Genomic DNA, 16,877 nt, shown 5'->3' on the forward strand with positions numbered 1-16,877 from the left:
CTCCCAGATCAAACTGCAGTGTCGTGGTGCCAACACAGAATAATGGACCACGTCGGACACTTTTCACTTTTGATTCTTTTTGATTCACTTTTGATGACACGCTTTTGAATACCTGATCACCTGGAATTGGTACCAGCTTGAAGTTAATAGTGAGTAGACTTATGGAGATTCATTTATTTGAATTTTCTTCTCAAGCCATTTGCAACTCAGAAGCAATGACACTTGTGCACTCATCATTGAGCTTGAGGAAGTCCAAGGAATTGATCTCTATGTTACTCTCGCTCCGCCGAGCTGCGATGGCCGAGAGGTTAAGGCGTTGGACTTGAAATCCAATGGGGTTTCCCCGCGCAGGTTCGACTCCTGCTTGCAGCGTGAGTGTCTTGTTGGGCGTGTGGAAAGAGAGAGTGTGCTCTCTTCCTGCTAGCCAGTTTTAAATATGCTTCTCATGCCATTTGCAACTTTGTGCTGCCAAACTTTAGCAGTCCTAACTGATCCTGAAATAGTCCCAGGAATTGAGTTACAAATGGCTGCTTTGTCGTTACAATGTGTTGGCATGGAAATGCAGTGGGGTCTCTTGCAGCGTAGAGGATTAACTTGCCTCTCTAATGTGATTTGTGATGAGACCTTATGCCACCAGTGGGGAGAGCTCGCACTCACAGGTGCTTCATCCAAAGATCTTCATGCAACATAGCGATGTCTTGTTTCAGGTAAAAGAAAAAGTGCCACATTCTTTCATGGCTGGTCACTGGTTGCTCCGCCTTGCGCTAAAAGAGGGTCTCCCCGTCTGGGAATCGAACCCCGGTCTTCCGCGTGACAGGCGGAGATACTATCCACTATACTAACGAGGACACGTGCTGTGTCTTGCAGTGATGCTGAGTCAGGTGACGTGCACTTGTCCCCTTGATTTTAAAGTACTCTGAATCATTGTGCCTGCAAGGAGGTGGTAAAAAGAACACATTGTGGTGATATTGACTCACTGTTGCCATTCCTCTTTTACCATCGTCAGTTTGTGGACTTATGATAGGAAAAACTCAAAGAATCTTGGTGACCTACAGGTTTGATTCATCTGCCTTCCTAGTTAAGTCATGCAAACCATTTGCTGCAAAATTGGCTTTAGCTACATTGGCAATTCATTTTGTCTTTGTATTCCAGTGCATTGTACCGAACTGCAATATCCATCTTAGATCAACTGAGATTTTGCATTTCTCTCTTTCCCACATGCAAGTTCTGAATTTCTTGGCACACATTACTGCTTTGCATCTACTAAAAGCACTCCAGAGAAAGCTTCACTTCATACCTTCATGAGGTAGGTGTCGTTTGTACTTGTATTTTGGTGGTATTTTTGTTTTTTTTTTTGTTTGTGTGCGTTGTTTGTCTACTCTTGGAACATCCTGTGATTGGTTAGGGTAGGATTAGAGTTTAATTACGTTGGCCTCAGATTCTGGTTAATTCCAGGCTTCTTGTGCTAACCTTGTTGTTTGTTAGCTGTTGTTGGCAGTAATTAGTTGCTGCAGGTGCACTTGCCGCCATGCTCCAAGGAGTGAATTGGGGGCGGATACATTTTTTCTCCAGCTTTGTTAGTTCTTCCTCAGCCTCGCTTCTTCTTTCCTAGCCTCGTTAGCGCAGTAGGTAGCGCGTCAGTCTCATAATCTGAAGGTCGTGAGTTCGACCCTCACACGGGGCAGCAGAAGCTTTTTGAAAAGATTGACGAGCCCCCAAAAGATGCTCAAACGCTCTTTCCTTATTCACTCGCATGCTGAGCACACCCCCTACCTGAAAATAGTATTGGCACATGACTCTTACAGGTCATCCCTAGTTGATTCAAGCTGTGCTTTTTCTTTTGTAAATTCGCGTGTGCACAGCAAGTTGTGTTGCATCCAATTCAATTCTCTCCACTGACCGTTCAGTCAATACCTTGATGGCGTCTGTATTGACACCTCTACTGAGACATCAAGCTGCCTCTTTGGAGCATGTTTGCTCCCAGATCAAACTGCAGTGTCGTGGTGCCAACACAGAATAATGGACCACGTCGGACACTTTTCACTTTTGATTCTTTTTGATTCACTTTTGATGACACGCTTTTGAATACCTGATCACCTGGAATTGGTACCAGCTTGAAGTTAATAGTGAGTAGACTTATGGAGATTCATTTATTTGAATTTTCTACTCAAGCCATTTGCAACTCAGAAGCAATGACACTTGTGCACTCATCATTGAGCTAGAGTAAGTAAACGTAGTGGGCTTTTGGGATTTTGATGAACTAAATAAATTGCCATTGTACGCAATAGTGGGGCAATGGGATTGTAACCCGAATTTGGATCCCAATTGCCGTTTAACTAAATTGCCGAATGGACACCTTTGTGATTTCCTTACTGACCACACTGGTAAGTCAATAGGGGCTTCGTGGACGCCTGTAGGGGCGCCCTCGCGCTGTCCGTGGACCACGCCCGATACCGGCCACTGATCCGAAGTCAGTTTTAAGTCGTGGCACGTGGCATAATGGGCAAGCTGGCAAGGGATCCCACTTCCAATTTATTCAATGTGTTGGCATGCTATTCAAATAGATTGCAAGTGGGAGGTTTCAACACACCTCCCCCAAACCCCACCCACATCCCATTTCTAGTTTATACCATGTGTTTGCTTGGTATTGAAATAGATTGCAATTGGGATGTTGGCCACCACCCACCCCAGGTGGGCGTGTACAAGTTCAGGAATTGGGCGTAGGGGCACAGGAAGAGAACCGAATGTCGTAGGGGTCCGAAACTTGGTGGGGGGGTAGTGTGGGACCCCCTAAACAACATATTGAAGCCCCGCCCCCAAAAGTGGGCGTGGCCGGAAGTAGGTGTTCCCATAGGCCGATCGGCTTGAGACTTGGTAGGGGAGTAGTGTGGGACCCCTAAAACAACATATTTAAGCCCCGCCCCAAAAAGTGGGCGTGGCCGGAAGTTGTAGTTCCCATGGGCCAATCGGCTCGAAACTTTGCAGGGTAGTTCTGTTAGGGACCACAAACAACATATTAAAAGCTCGTGTCCGTAGGTGGTCGGGAAGTCGAAAAACGAACCAGGAAGTGGAACAGGAAGTGACTTTCCCGAGGTCGTAGGGTCATGAAATTTCATAGGGGATGTCTGAGAGGGCTCCGGCACAACATACTGTAAGCCCGAGTCCGAACGCCAAGCGGAATTTTCACACCGCCCAACCAAATCCTTACTAACCCTTTCGCATCCCAATTCCAATTTATCTCACATAGTGCTCATAGATGGTTCGTGGACACAAATCCTATTCACCTAGTCCATTGAAAATAATTTTCAGGAATATTTTTTTCTGATTTTTTTACAAGGCTCTGGAAGGGCCTAGACATGCGGTTTTCGGATATGTGGTCGAGGGCCCCGGGACGAACCAGCATTCGACGCCCCGACTTCGAAGCTCCTCCCTAAACCCTGATTGGCCGCATCCCAATTCCAATTTATCTCACATAGTGCTCATAGATGGTTTGTGGACACAAATCCTATTCACCTAGTCCATTGAAAATAATTTTCAGGAATATTTTTTTCTGATTTTTTTACAAGGCTCTGGAAGGGCCTAGACATGCGGTTTTCGGATATGTGGTCGAGGGCCCCGGGACGAACCAGCATTCGACGCCCCGACTTCGAAGCTCCTCCCTAAACCCTGATTGGCCGCATCCCAATCCCAATCTATTTCCATTCATTTTTCGTGGACACATTGAAAAAGCAATTACCTGTTGGCATGCTTAAATAGATGGCAAGTGGGATGGTTAGACACACAATAGATTGCAATTGGGATGTTGGCCACCACCCACCCCAGGTGGGCGTGTACAAAGTTCAGAATTAGAGTTAAGAGCACAGGAAGAGAACCGAATATCGTAGGGGCCCGAAACTTGATAGGGGGGTAGTGTGGGACCCCTAAAACAACATATTGAAGCCCCGCCCCCAAAAAGTGGGCGTGGCCGGAAGTAGGTGTTCCCATAGGCCGATCGGCTTGAGACTTCATAGGGGAGTAGTGTGGGGCCCCTAAAACAACATATTTAAGCCCCGCCCCCAAAAGTGGGCGTGGCCGGAAGTAGGTGTTCCCATGGGCCAATCGGCTCGAAACTTTGCAGGGGAGTTATGTTAGGGACCACAAACAACATACTAAAAGCTCGTGTCCGTAAGTGGGCGGGAAGTCGAAAAACAAACCAGGAAGTGGAACAGGAAGTGACTTTCCCGAGGTCGTAGGGTCATGAAATTTCATAGGGGATGTCTGGGAGGGCTTTGGAACAACATACTGTAAGCACGGAGCCCTAGGTCATACCGTTTGGGCGTGGCTAAGTTTTGAAGGTGTTTTTTTTCTAACACAGAGCAGTCACAAGCATACATTTGGGGCCGCTGAGGGGCCAAAATTTGACGTAGAGGTCCCAAAATCGGTCGGGGTCATGTATGTGATGGCCTAAAAGAGTATCCCAAGGCCCAAGTTTGTAGCTCGAAGCGTTGGCGTATGGCAGCAAAAAAGCTATTGCGCTGTAGTCGTAGGCCTAAAGGTCAAACAGAAATGTACATACATTTGGGGCCGCTGAGGGCCCAAAATTTAACCTAGGGGTCCCAAAATCGGTCGAGGTTGTCTCTGTGATGGCCCGATGGAGGATCCCAAGTTGCAAGTCCGTAGCTCAAAGCGTTGGCGTATGGCAGCCATTAATCTATTGCGCTGTAGTCGTACACCTAAAGGTCAAACACAAATGTGCACACACTTGTGGCTCCTGAGAGTCTAAACCTGCACGTATCCACACATGCCTGCAGAGTGTTATTAGACCCAACAAATTGATAAAGATAGTGCATGCACAGACTCATAGGTCATATGGTTTGGGTGTGGCTATCATTTGAATTTGCACTTTTAGGCAGAATCTCCTCTAACACTTAAAGCACAAGACCATGTGTGCGGGGCCCCTGAAGGACCAAACCTGCACGTATCCACACGTGCCTGCAGAGTGTTATTAGACCCAACAAATTGATAAAGATAGTGCATGCACAGACTCATAGGTCATATGGTTTGGGTGTGGCTATCATTTGAATTTGCACTTTTAGGCAGAATCTCCTCTAACACTTAAAGCACAAGACCATGTGTGCGGGGCCCCTGAAGGACCAAACCTGCACGTATCCACACGTGCCTGCAGAGTGTAATTAGACCCAACAAATTGATAAAGATAGTGCATGCACAGACTCATAGGTCATATGGTTTGGGTGTGGCTATCATTTGAATTTGCACTTTTAGGCAGAATCTCCTCTAACACTTAAAGCACAAGACCATGTGTGCGGGGCCCCTGAAGGACCAAACCTGCACGTATCCACACGTGCCTGCAGAGTGTAATTAGACCCAACAAATTGATAAAGATAGTGCATGCACAGACTCATAGGTCATATGGTTTGGGTGTGGCTATCATTTGAATTTGCACTTTTAGGCAGAATCTCCTCTAACACTTAAAGCACAAGACCATGTGTGCGGGGCCCCTGAAGGACCAAACCTGCACGTATCCACACGTGCCTGCAGAGTGTTATTAGACCCAACAAATTGATAAAGATAGTGCATGCACAGACTCATAGGTCATATGGTTTGGGTGTGGCTATCATTTGAATTTGCACTTTTAGGCAGAATCTCCTCTAACACTTAAAGCACAAGACCATGTGTGTGGGGCCCCTGAAGGACCAAACCTGCACGTATCCACACGTGCTTCCAGAGTGTTAATATACCCCACCCACTGAGGAAGATACTCCGAGCACAGACCCTTAGGTCATACGGATTGGGCGTGGCTAACTTTTGAAAGTGATTTTTTTCTAACACAGAGAGGTCACGAGCATACATTTGGGGATGCTGAGGGGCCAAAATTTGACGTAGAGGTCCCAAAATCGGTCGAGGTCGTCTCTGTGATGGCCCGATGGACCATCCCAAGTTGCAAGTCCGTAGCTCGAAGCGTTGGCGTATGGCAGCCATTAATCTATTGCGCTGTAGTCGTAGGCCTTAAGGTCAAACACAAATTTTCATACATTTGGGGCCCCTGAGGGGCCAAAATTTGACGTAGAGGTCCCAAAATCGGTCGAGGTCGTCTCTGTGATGGCCCGATGGACCATCCCAAGTTGCAAGTCCGTAGCTCGAAGCGTTGGCGTATGGCAGCCATTAATCTATGGCGCTGTAGTCGTAGGCCTTAAGGTCAAATACAAATTTTCATACATTTGGGGCCCCTGAGGGGCCAAAATTTGACGTAGAGGTCCCAAAATCGGTCGAGGTCATCTGTGTGATGGCCCGATGGATCATCCCAAGTTGCAAGTCCGTAGCTCGAAGCGTTGGCGTATGGCAGCCATTAATCTATTGCGCTGTAGTCGTAGGCCTTAAGGTCAAATACAAATTTTCATACATTTGGGGCCCCTGAGGGGCCAAAATTTGACGTAGAGGTCCCAAAATCGGTCGAGGTCGTCTCTGTGATGGCCCGATGGAACAACCCGAGTTGCAAGTCCGTAGCTCGAAGCGTTGGCGTATGGCAGCCATTAATCTATTGCGCTGTAGTCGTAGGCCTTAAGGTCAAACACAAATTTTCATACATTTGGGGCCCCTGAGGGGCCAAAATTTGACGTAGAGGTCCCAAAATCGGTCGAGGTCGTCTGTGTGATGGCCCGATGGACCATCCCAAGTTGCAAGTCCGTAGCTCGAAGCGTTGGCGTATGGCAGCCATTAATCTATTGCGCTGTAGTCGTAGGCCTTAAGGTCAAACCCAAATTTTCATACATTTGGGGCCCCTGAGGGGCCAAAATTTGACGTAGAGGTCCCAAAATCGGTCTAGGTCGTCTCTGTGATGGCCCGATGGACCATCCCAAGTTGCAAGTCCGTAGCTCGAAGCGTTGGCGTATGGCAGCCATTAATCTATTGCGCTGTAGTCGTAGGCCTTAAGGTCAAACCCAAATTTTCATACATTTGGGGCCCCTGAGGGGCCAAAATTTGACGTAGAGGTCCCAAAATCGGTCGAGGTCGTCTCTGTGATGGCCCGATGGACCATCCCAAGTTGCAAGTCCGTAGCTCGAAGCGTTGGCGTATGGCAGCCATTAATCTATTGCGCTGTAGTCGTAGGCCTTAAGGTCAAACCCAAATTTTCATACATTTGGGGCCCCTGAGGGGCCAAAATTTGACGTAGAGGTCCCAAAATCGGTCGAGGTCGTCTCTGTGATGGCCCGATGGACCATCCCAAGTTGCAAGTCCGTAGCTCGAAGCGTTGGCGTATGGCAGCCATTAATCTATTGCGCTGTAGTCGTAGGCCTTAAGGACCCCATTCAAATAGATTGGAATTGGACGATTTGTACTTACCGATCCCAATTCCAATCTATTTGAATGGCATCCCAATTCCAATTTATTTGACTGATGGAAATAAATTGGAATTGGGATCCCATTCAAATAGATTGGAAGTGGGATCGGTAAGTACAAATTGTCCAATTCCAATTTATTTGAATGGGGTCCCATTGAAATAGATTGGAATTGGGATCGGTAAGTACAAATCGTCCAATTCCAATTTATTTGAATGGGGTCCCATTGAAATAGATTGGAATTGGGATCGGTAAGTACAAATCGTCCAATTCCAATTTATTTGAATGGGGTCCCATTGAAATAGATTGGAATTGGGATCGGTAAGTACAAATTGTCCAATTCCAATTTATTTGAATGGCATCCCAATTCCAACTTATTTAAGTGATGGAAATAAATTGGAATTGGGATCCCATTCAAATAGATTGGAATTGGGATCGGTAAGTACAAATCGTCCAATTCCAATTTATTTGAATGGCATCCCAATTCCAATCTATTTAACACATGGAAATAAATTGGAATTGGGATGCAGTAAAATGAGGTTATAAGTTATTTTACAAAACACTTATTTTAAGCTTAAAAAACCATTTATCCATACTCCCCATGTCTGTCTGATGCAAACTGAGTGGTCAGAGTTTTGAAATTCCACTGTCCAATACCCCACTATTTTGATGACTTGAATAAATTGGAAGTGGGATCTCTATATCTCAGCTTCAGAATGACATAGCTTGAAAATTTCAACACTCAGCACTAAGTTTAGGTGTGCCTGACTCACTGTGTGAGTTTGGAGAAGATTGCAGAAAGTCAAAATTTTGGCTCAAAAAAACTCTAAGGGGTTAGTGTGTGTGTTTTTTTGAAGCAAAATTTTGACTTTCTGCAAACTTCACCAAACTCACACAGTGAGTTAGGAGGACTCAAACTTAGAGAGGAGTGGTAAAAGAATCGTGCTATCATATTCCAAAGCTGAGATCTGGAGATCCCACTTCCAATTTATTCAAGTCATCAAAATAGTGGGGTTTTGGACACCACAGTCTGACAACTCTGAACACCCAGCTTGCATAAACCAGACATGGGGAGCATGGATAAATGGTTTTTGAAGTGTTTTAGTGATAAGAAAAAAAAACTTAGAAATCAATGTATTTGAATGGCATCCCAATTCCAATTTATTTGACTGATGGAAATAAATTGGAATTGGGATCCCATTCAAATAGATTGGAATTGGGATCGGTAAGTACAAATTGTCCAATTCCAATTTATTTGAATGGGGTCCCATTGAAATAGATTGGAATTGGGATCGGTAAGTACAAATTGTCCAATTCCAATTTATTTGAATGGGGTCCCATTGAAATAGATTGGAATTGGGATTGGTAAGTACAAATCGTCCAATTCCAATTTATTTGAATGGGGTCCCATTGAAATAGATTGGAATTGGGATCGGTAAGTACAAATTGTCCAATTCCAATTTATTTGAATGGCATCCCAATTCCAATTTATTTAAGTGATGGAAATAAATTGGAATTGGGATCCCATTGAAATAGATTGGAATTGGGATCGGTAAGTACAAATTGTCCAATTCCAATTTATTTGAATGGCATCCCAATTCCAATTTATTTAAGTGATGGAAATAAATTGGAATTGGGATCCCATTGAAATAGATTGGAATTGGGATCGGTAAGTACAAATTGTCCAATTCCAATTTATTTGAATGGCATCCCAATTCCAATTTATTTAAGTGATGGAAATAAATTGGAATTGGGATCCCATTGAAATAGTTTGGAATTGGGATCGGTAAGTACAATATGTCCAATTCCAATTTATTTGAATGGGGTCCCATTGAAATAGATTGGAATTGGGATCGGTAAGTACAAATTGTCCAATTCCAATTTATTTGAATGGGGTCCCATTGAAATAGATTGGAATTGGGATTGGTAAGTACAAATCGTCCAATTCCAATTTATTTGAATGGGGTCCCATTGAAATAGATTGGAATTGGGATCGGTAAGTACAAATTGTCCAATTCCAATTTATTTGAATGGCATCCCAATTCCAATTTATTTAAGTGATGGAAATAAATTGGAATTGGGATCCCATTGAAATAGATTGGAATTGGGATCGGTAAGTACAAATTGTCCAATTCCAATTTATTTGAATGGCATCCCAATTCCAATTTATTTAAGTGATGGAAATAAATTGGAATTGGGATCCCATTGAAATAGATTGGAATTGGGATCGGTAAGTACAAATTGTCCAATTCCAATTTATTTGAATGGCATCCCAATTCCAATTTATTTAACTGATGGAAATAAATTGGAATTGGGATGCAGTAAAATGAGGTTATAAGTTATTTTACAAAACACTTATTTTAAGCTTAGAAAACCATTTATCCATACTCCCCATGTCTGTCTGATGCAAACTGAGTGGTCAGAGTTTTGAAATTCCACTGTCCAATACCCCACTATTTTGATGACTTGAATAAATTGGAAGTGGGATCTCTATATCTCAGCTTCAGAATGACCTAGCTTGAAAATTTCAACGCTCAGCACTAAGTTTAGGTGTGCCTGACTCACTGTGTGAGTTTGGAGAAGATTGCAGAAAGTCAAAATTTTGGCTCAAAAAAACTCTAAGGGGTTAGTGTGTGAGTTTTTTTGGGGCAAAATTTTGACTTTCTGCAAACTTCACCAAACTCACACAGTGAGTTAGGAGGACTCAAACTTAGAGAGGAGTGGTAAAAGAATCGTGCTATCATATTCCAAAGCTGAGATCTGGAGATCCCACTTCCAATTTATTCAAGTCATCAAAATAGTGGGGTTTTGGACACCACAGTCTGACAACTCTGAACACCCAGCTTGCATAAACCAGACATGGGGAGCATGGATAAATGGTTTTTGAAGTGTTTTAGTGATAAGAAAAAAAAACTTAGAAATCAATGTATTTGAATGGCATCCCAATTCCAATTTATTTGACTGATGGAAATAAATTGGAATTGGGATCCCATTGAAATAGATTGGAATTGGGATCGGTAAGTACAAATTGTCCAATTCCAATTTATTTGAATGGCATCCCAATTCCAATTTATTTAAGTGATGGAAATAAATTGGAATTGGGATCCCATTGAAATAGATTGGAATTGGGATCGGTAAGTACAAATTGTCCAATTCCAATTTATTTGAATGGCATCCCAATTCCAATTTATTTAAGTGATGGAAATAAATTGGAATTGGGATCCCATTGAAATAGATTGGAATTGGGATTGGTAAGTACAAATTGTCCAATTCCAATTTATTTGAATGGGGTCCCATTGAAATAGATTGGAATTGGGATCGGTAAGTACAAATTGTCCAATTCCAATTTATTTGAATGGGGTCCCATTGAAATAGATTGGAATTGGGATTGGTAAGTACAAATCGTCCAATTCCAATTTATTTGAATGGGGTCCCATTGAAATAGATTGGAATTGGGATCGGTAAGTACAAATTGTCCAATTCCAATTTATTTGAATGGCATCCCAATTCCAATTTATTTAAGTGATGGAAATAAATTGGAATTGGGATCCCATTGAAATAGATTGGAATTGGGATCGGTAAGTACAAATTGTCCAATTCCAATTTATTTGAATGGCATCCCAATTCCAATTTATTTAAGTGATGGAAATAAATTGGAATTGGGATCCCATTCAAATAGATTGGAATTGGGATTGGTAAGTACAAATCGTCCAATTCCAATTTATTTGAATAGGGTCCCATTCAAATAGATTGGAATTGGGATTGGTAAGTAATAATTGTCCAATTCCAATTTATTTGAATGGGGTCCCATTGAAATAGATTGGAATTGGGATCGGTAAGTACAAATCGTCCAATTCCAATTTATTTGAATGGGGTCCCATTGAAATAGATTGGAATTGGGATTGGTAAGTACAAGTTGTCCAATTCCAATTTATTTGAATGGGGTCCCATTGAAATAGATTGGAATTGGGATCGGTAAGTACAAATCGTCCAATTCCAATTTATTTGAATGGCATCCCAATTCCAATTTATTTAAGTGATGGAAATAAATTGGAATTGGGATCCCATTGAAATAGATTGGAATTGGGATCGGTAAGTACAAATTGTCCAATTCCAATTTATTTGAATGGGGTCCCATTGAAATAGATTGGAATTGGGATCGGTAAGTACAAATTGTCCAATTCCAATTTATTTGAATGGGGTCCCATTGAAATAAATTGGAATTGGGATCGGTAAGTACAAATTGTCCAATTCCAATTTATTTGAATGGGGTCCCATTGAAATAGATTGGAATTGGGATTGGTAAGTACAAATCGTCCAATTCCAATTTATTTGAATGGCATCCCAATTCCAATTTATTTAAGTGATGGAAATAAATTGGAATTGGGATCCCATTGAAATAGATTGGAATTGGGATCGGTAAGTACAAATTGTCCAATTCCAATTTATTTGAATGGCATCCCAATTCCAATTTATTTAAGTGATGGAAATAAATTGGAATTGGGATCCCATTCAAATAGATTGGAATTGGGATCGGTAAGTACAAATTGTCCAATTCCAATTTATTTGAATGGGGTCCCATTGAAATAGATTGGAATTGGGATTGGTAAGTACAAATTGTCCAATTCCAATTTATTTGAATGGGGTCCCATTGAAATAGATTGGAATTGGGATCGGTAAGTACAAATTGTCCAATTCCAATTTATTTGAATGGGGTCCCATTGAAATAGATTGGAATTGGGATTGGTAAGTACAAATTGTCCAATTCCAATTTATTTGAATGGGATCCCATTCAAATAGATTGGAATTGGGATCGGTAAGTACAAATCGTCCAATTCCAATTTATTTGAATGGCATCCCAATTCCAATTTATTTAAGTGATGGAAATAAATTGGAATTGGGATCCCATTGAAATAGATTGGAATTGGGATCGGTAAGTACAAATTGTCCAATTCCAATTTATTTGAATGGCATCCCAATTCCAATTTATTTAAGTGATGGAAATAAATTGGAATTGGGATCCCATTCAAATAGATTGGAATTGGGATCGGTAAGTACAAATTGTCCAATTCCAATTTATTTGAATGGGGTCCCATTGAAATAGATTGGAATTGGGATTGGTAAGTACAAATTGTCCAATTCCAATTTATTTGAATGGGGTCCCATTGAAATAGATTGGAATTGGGATCGGTAAGTACAAATTGTCCAATTCCAATTTATTTGAATGGCATCCCAATTCCAATTTATTTAAGTGATGGAAATAAATTGGAATTGGGATCCCATTCAAATAGATTGGAATTGGGATCGGTAAGTACAAATTGTCCAATTCCAATTTATTTGAATGGCATCCCAATTCCAATTTATTTAACTGATGGAAATAAATTGGAATTGGGATGCAGTAAAATGAGGTTATAAGTTATTTTACAAAACACTTATTTTAAGCTTAGAAAACCATTTATCCATACTCCCCATGTCTGTCTGATGCAAACTGAGTGGTCAGAGTTTTGAAATTCCACTGTCCAATACCCCACTATTTTGATGACTTGAATAAATTGGAAGTGGGATCTCTATATCTCAGCTTCAGAATGACATAGCTTGAAAATTTCAACGCTCAGCACTAAGTTTAGGTGTGCCTGACTCACTGTGTGAGTTTGGAGAAGATTGCAGAAAGTCAAAATTTTGGCTCAAAAAAACTCTAAGGGGTTAGTGTGTGTTTTTTTGGGGCAAAATTTTGACTTTCTGCAAACTTCACCAAACTCACACAGTGAGTTAGGAGGACTCAAACTTAGAGAGGAGTGGTAAAAGAATCGTGCTATCATATTCCAAAGCTGAGATCTGGAGATCCCACTTCCAATTTATTCAAGTCATCAAAATAGTGGGGTTTTGGACACCACAGTCTGACAACTCTGAACACCCAGCTTGCATAAACCAGACATGGGGAGCATGGATAAATGGTTTTTGAAGTGTTTTAGTGATAAGAAAAAAAAAACTTAGAAATCAATGTATTTGAATGGCATCCCAATTCCAATTTATTTGACTGATGGAAATAAATTGGAATTGGGATCCTAGTCAAATAGATTGGAATTGGGATCGGTAAGTACAAATTGTCCAATTCCAATTTATTTGAATGGGGTCCCATTGAAATAGATTGGAATTGGGATCGGTAAGTACAAATTGTCCAATTCCAATTTATTTGAATGGGGTTTCATTGAAATAGATTGGAATTGGGATCGGTAAGTACAAATCGTCCAATTCCAATTTATTTGAATGGGGTCCCATTGAAATAGATTGGAATTGGGATAGGTAAGTACAAATCGTCCAATTCCAATTTATTTGAATGGGATCCCATTGAAATAGATTGGAATTGGGATCGGTAAGTACAAATCGTCCAATTCCAATTTATTTGAATGGCATCCCAATTCCAATTTATTTGACTGATGGAAATAAATTGGAATTGGGATCCCATTCAAATAGATTGGAATTGGGATCGGTAAGTACAAATCGTCCAATTCCAATTTATTTGAATGGCATCCCAATTCCAATTTATTTGACTGACTTGTGCTTCCAGTATGTTGCTCCAGTGCCCCCCCAGACATCCCCCATGAAATTTCATGACCCTACGACCTCGGGAAAGTCACTTCCTGTTCCACTTCCTGGTTCGTTTTTCAACTTCCCGACTACCTACGGACACGAGCTTTTAGTATGTTGTTTGTGGTCCCAAATAAAACTCCCCTGCAAAGTTTTGAGCCGATCAGCCCATGGGAACACCTACTTCCGGTCACGCCCACTTTTAGGGGCGGGGCTTAAATATGTTGTTTTAGGGGTCCCACACTACCCCCCTATCAAGTCTCGAGCCGATCGGCCCATGGGAACACCTACTTCCGGCCACGCCCACTTTTAGGGGGCGGGGCTTCAATATGTTGTTTAGGGGGTCCCACACTACCCCCCTATCAAGTTTCGGACCCCTACGACATTCCTGAACTTGTACAAGCCCACCTGGGGTGGGTAGTGGCCAACATCCCAATTGCAATCTATTTGAATAGGCATCCCATAATAGCTGAAATAGATTGGAAGTGGGATCGGTAATCACAAAACATCCCAATTGCAATCTATTTGAATAGGCATCCCATAATAGCTGAAATAGATTGGAAGTGGGATAGGTAATCACAAAACATCCCAATTGCAATCTATTTGAATAGGCATCCCATAATAGCTGAAATAGATTGGAAGTGGGATCGGTAATCACAAAACATCCCAATTGCAATCTATTTGAATAGGCATCCCATAATAGCTGAAATAGATTGGAAGTGGGATAGGTAATCACAAAACATCCCAATTGCAATCTATTTGAATAGGCATCCCATAATAGCTGAAATAGATTGGAAGTGGGATAGGTAATCACAAAACATCCCAATTGCAATCTATTTGAATAGGCATCCCATAATAATGGAAATAAATTGGAAGTGGGATAGGTAATCACAAAACATCCCAATTGCAATCTATTTGAATAGGCATCCCATAATAGCTGAAATAGATTGGAAGTGGGATAGGTAATCACAAAACATCCCAATTGCAATCTATTTGAATAGGCATCCCATAATAGCTGAAATAGATTGGAAGTGGGATAGGTAATCACAAAACATCCCAATTGCAATCTATTTGAATAGGCATCCCATAATAGCTGAAATAGATTGGAAGTGGGATAGGTAATCACAAAACATCCCAATTGCAATCTATTTGAATAGGCATCCCATAATAGCTGAAATAGATTGGAAGTGGGATAGGTAATCACAAAACATCCCAATTGCAATCTATTTGAATAGGCATCCCATAATAGCTGAAATAGATTGGAAGTGGGATAGGTAATCACAAAACATCCCAATTGCAATCTATTTGAATAGGCATCCCATAATAGCTGAAATAGATTGGAAGTGGGATAGGTAATCACAAAACATCCCAATTGCAATCTATTTGAATAGGCATCCCATAATAGCTGAAATAGATTGGAAGTGGGATAGGTAATCACAAAACATCCCAATTGCAATCTATTTGAATAGGCATCCCATAATAGCTGAAATAGATTGGAAGTGGGATAGGTAATCACAAAACATCCCATTTGCAATCTATTTGATTAGGCATCCCATAATAATCGGAAAAATAAATTGGAAGTGGGACGTTTTTTACTTACCTATCCCACTTCCAATTTATTTGGATGTGCTCCACACTGTGGCCGAACTGCGTATCGCTCGAAAAACGCCCGTTTTTCAATAATTTATTGCCGGCCTCATGGGGGCGCTAGAGGCGGGGGGACAACTCCCCTCGTCTTTGGGGGTCCCCCCCTCGAGGCCTGACCCATCCACCGACCCGGCAAAAATCTGGGGGCTTCGGCGCGCAGCCCCCCTTTGGGGCCGTCAATTGGCCACTTAATAGATTGGGATTGGGATGTTGCTGCGCTAACTAGAGGAAGTAAAAGTCGTAACAAGGTTTCCGTAGGTGAACCTGCGGAAGGATCATTAACGGGTAGCGCCGCCCGGCGCGCCTCCTCCCAGCCTCTGTGCGTCTCCTCGGGCCTCTGGGGAAAGGGTTGTGCGCTTCGGTACCGGACTGGAGATCATCATATGTTTAACGCCTGAACAGCGATGGCGCAAGCTGGTCTGTTCTCTCCAAACAGCCCCCCATCTCGAGCGCACCTCCTCGGTACTCTCTGGCTCGTGCGAAGCGCTAAAAAACACGGTTACGGCCGGTTTCCACACGCACAATGGCGTGAGTCTGGGCCGCGAGGCCCTCTCTCTCTGTCGGCGTGCGTGGGGTTTTCCACATTCGGTGACCTCAGGCTCACGGCACCACCACGCACCCTACGTCTGTTGCTATAAATCGGGACTGTGCCCGTAAAGGACCAGACCCGCGTTGGGAGGTTCGCAGGAGGCTCACGCCACCTTTGTCTTCCTGGGCTCAGACGTCGTCAAAGCGGTTGCGCGTGTGTGGCCGTTGCCTTCCATTTTTCGTCGGGTGACGGGTACCTACTAGTCTTCGAACCAACCCCATACAGCGCTACGAGTGCTCTCCCTTACCGGAGGCATGGCGGGCGGTGATGGGGAGGGCCACGTGTGGACTCTAGCTCATCAACCCCGCCTCAGGCAGCGCTACGAGTGCTCTCCTGTACTGGAGACATGGCGGACGCTGACTGGGTGGTCCCCCTGGTGGCTTTAGTCTTCACACCCTCCACACCCCGGTGCTACGCGTGCTCCTCTCCGCAGGGAGGGGTGGACATGGCGGGCGGCGGGTGAGGAGAGGGGTTCACTGTGTGCTGTAGCTCCCAAGCTCACCTCGGGCAGCGCTACGAGTGCTCCTCCCTTCCTGGGAGCATGGCGGGCGGTGACGAGGTAGGCCTCTGGGTCCTTCAGTATTCACACACCCCTTTCCAACACCCCGTTGCTACGCGTGCTCACCCAGTCCTCCGAGACGGACAGGGCGGGTGCCGAGTGTGGAGGGGGCCCGCAGAGGGCTGCGGGTTTAAAGACCCCGTGCTCGGGTGCCTGT

The 16,877-nt window shown here is 43.1% G+C and overlaps 2 non-coding genes across 2 annotated transcripts; both read left to right on the top strand.

The window, feature by feature from the left end:
* The first annotated feature begins 290 nt into the window (after positions 1 to 290).
* Positions 291 to 372, top strand: trnas-uga (transfer RNA serine (anticodon UGA)). The gene has a single exon. It is a non-coding gene; the product is annotated as a tRNA-Ser (tRNA).
* Positions 373 to 1,611: 1,239 nt separating this feature from the next.
* On the top strand, positions 1,612 to 1,684 carry trnam-cau (transfer RNA methionine (anticodon CAU)). The gene has a single exon. It is a non-coding gene; the product is annotated as a tRNA-Met (tRNA).
* The last annotated feature ends 15,193 nt before the right edge of the window (positions 1,685 to 16,877 follow it).

Source organism: Brachyhypopomus gauderio, unplaced genomic scaffold (assembly GCF_052324685.1).
Source record: "Brachyhypopomus gauderio isolate BG-103 unplaced genomic scaffold, BGAUD_0.2 sc220, whole genome shotgun sequence".
Classification (NCBI taxonomy): domain Eukaryota; kingdom Metazoa; phylum Chordata; class Actinopteri; order Gymnotiformes; family Hypopomidae; genus Brachyhypopomus; species Brachyhypopomus gauderio.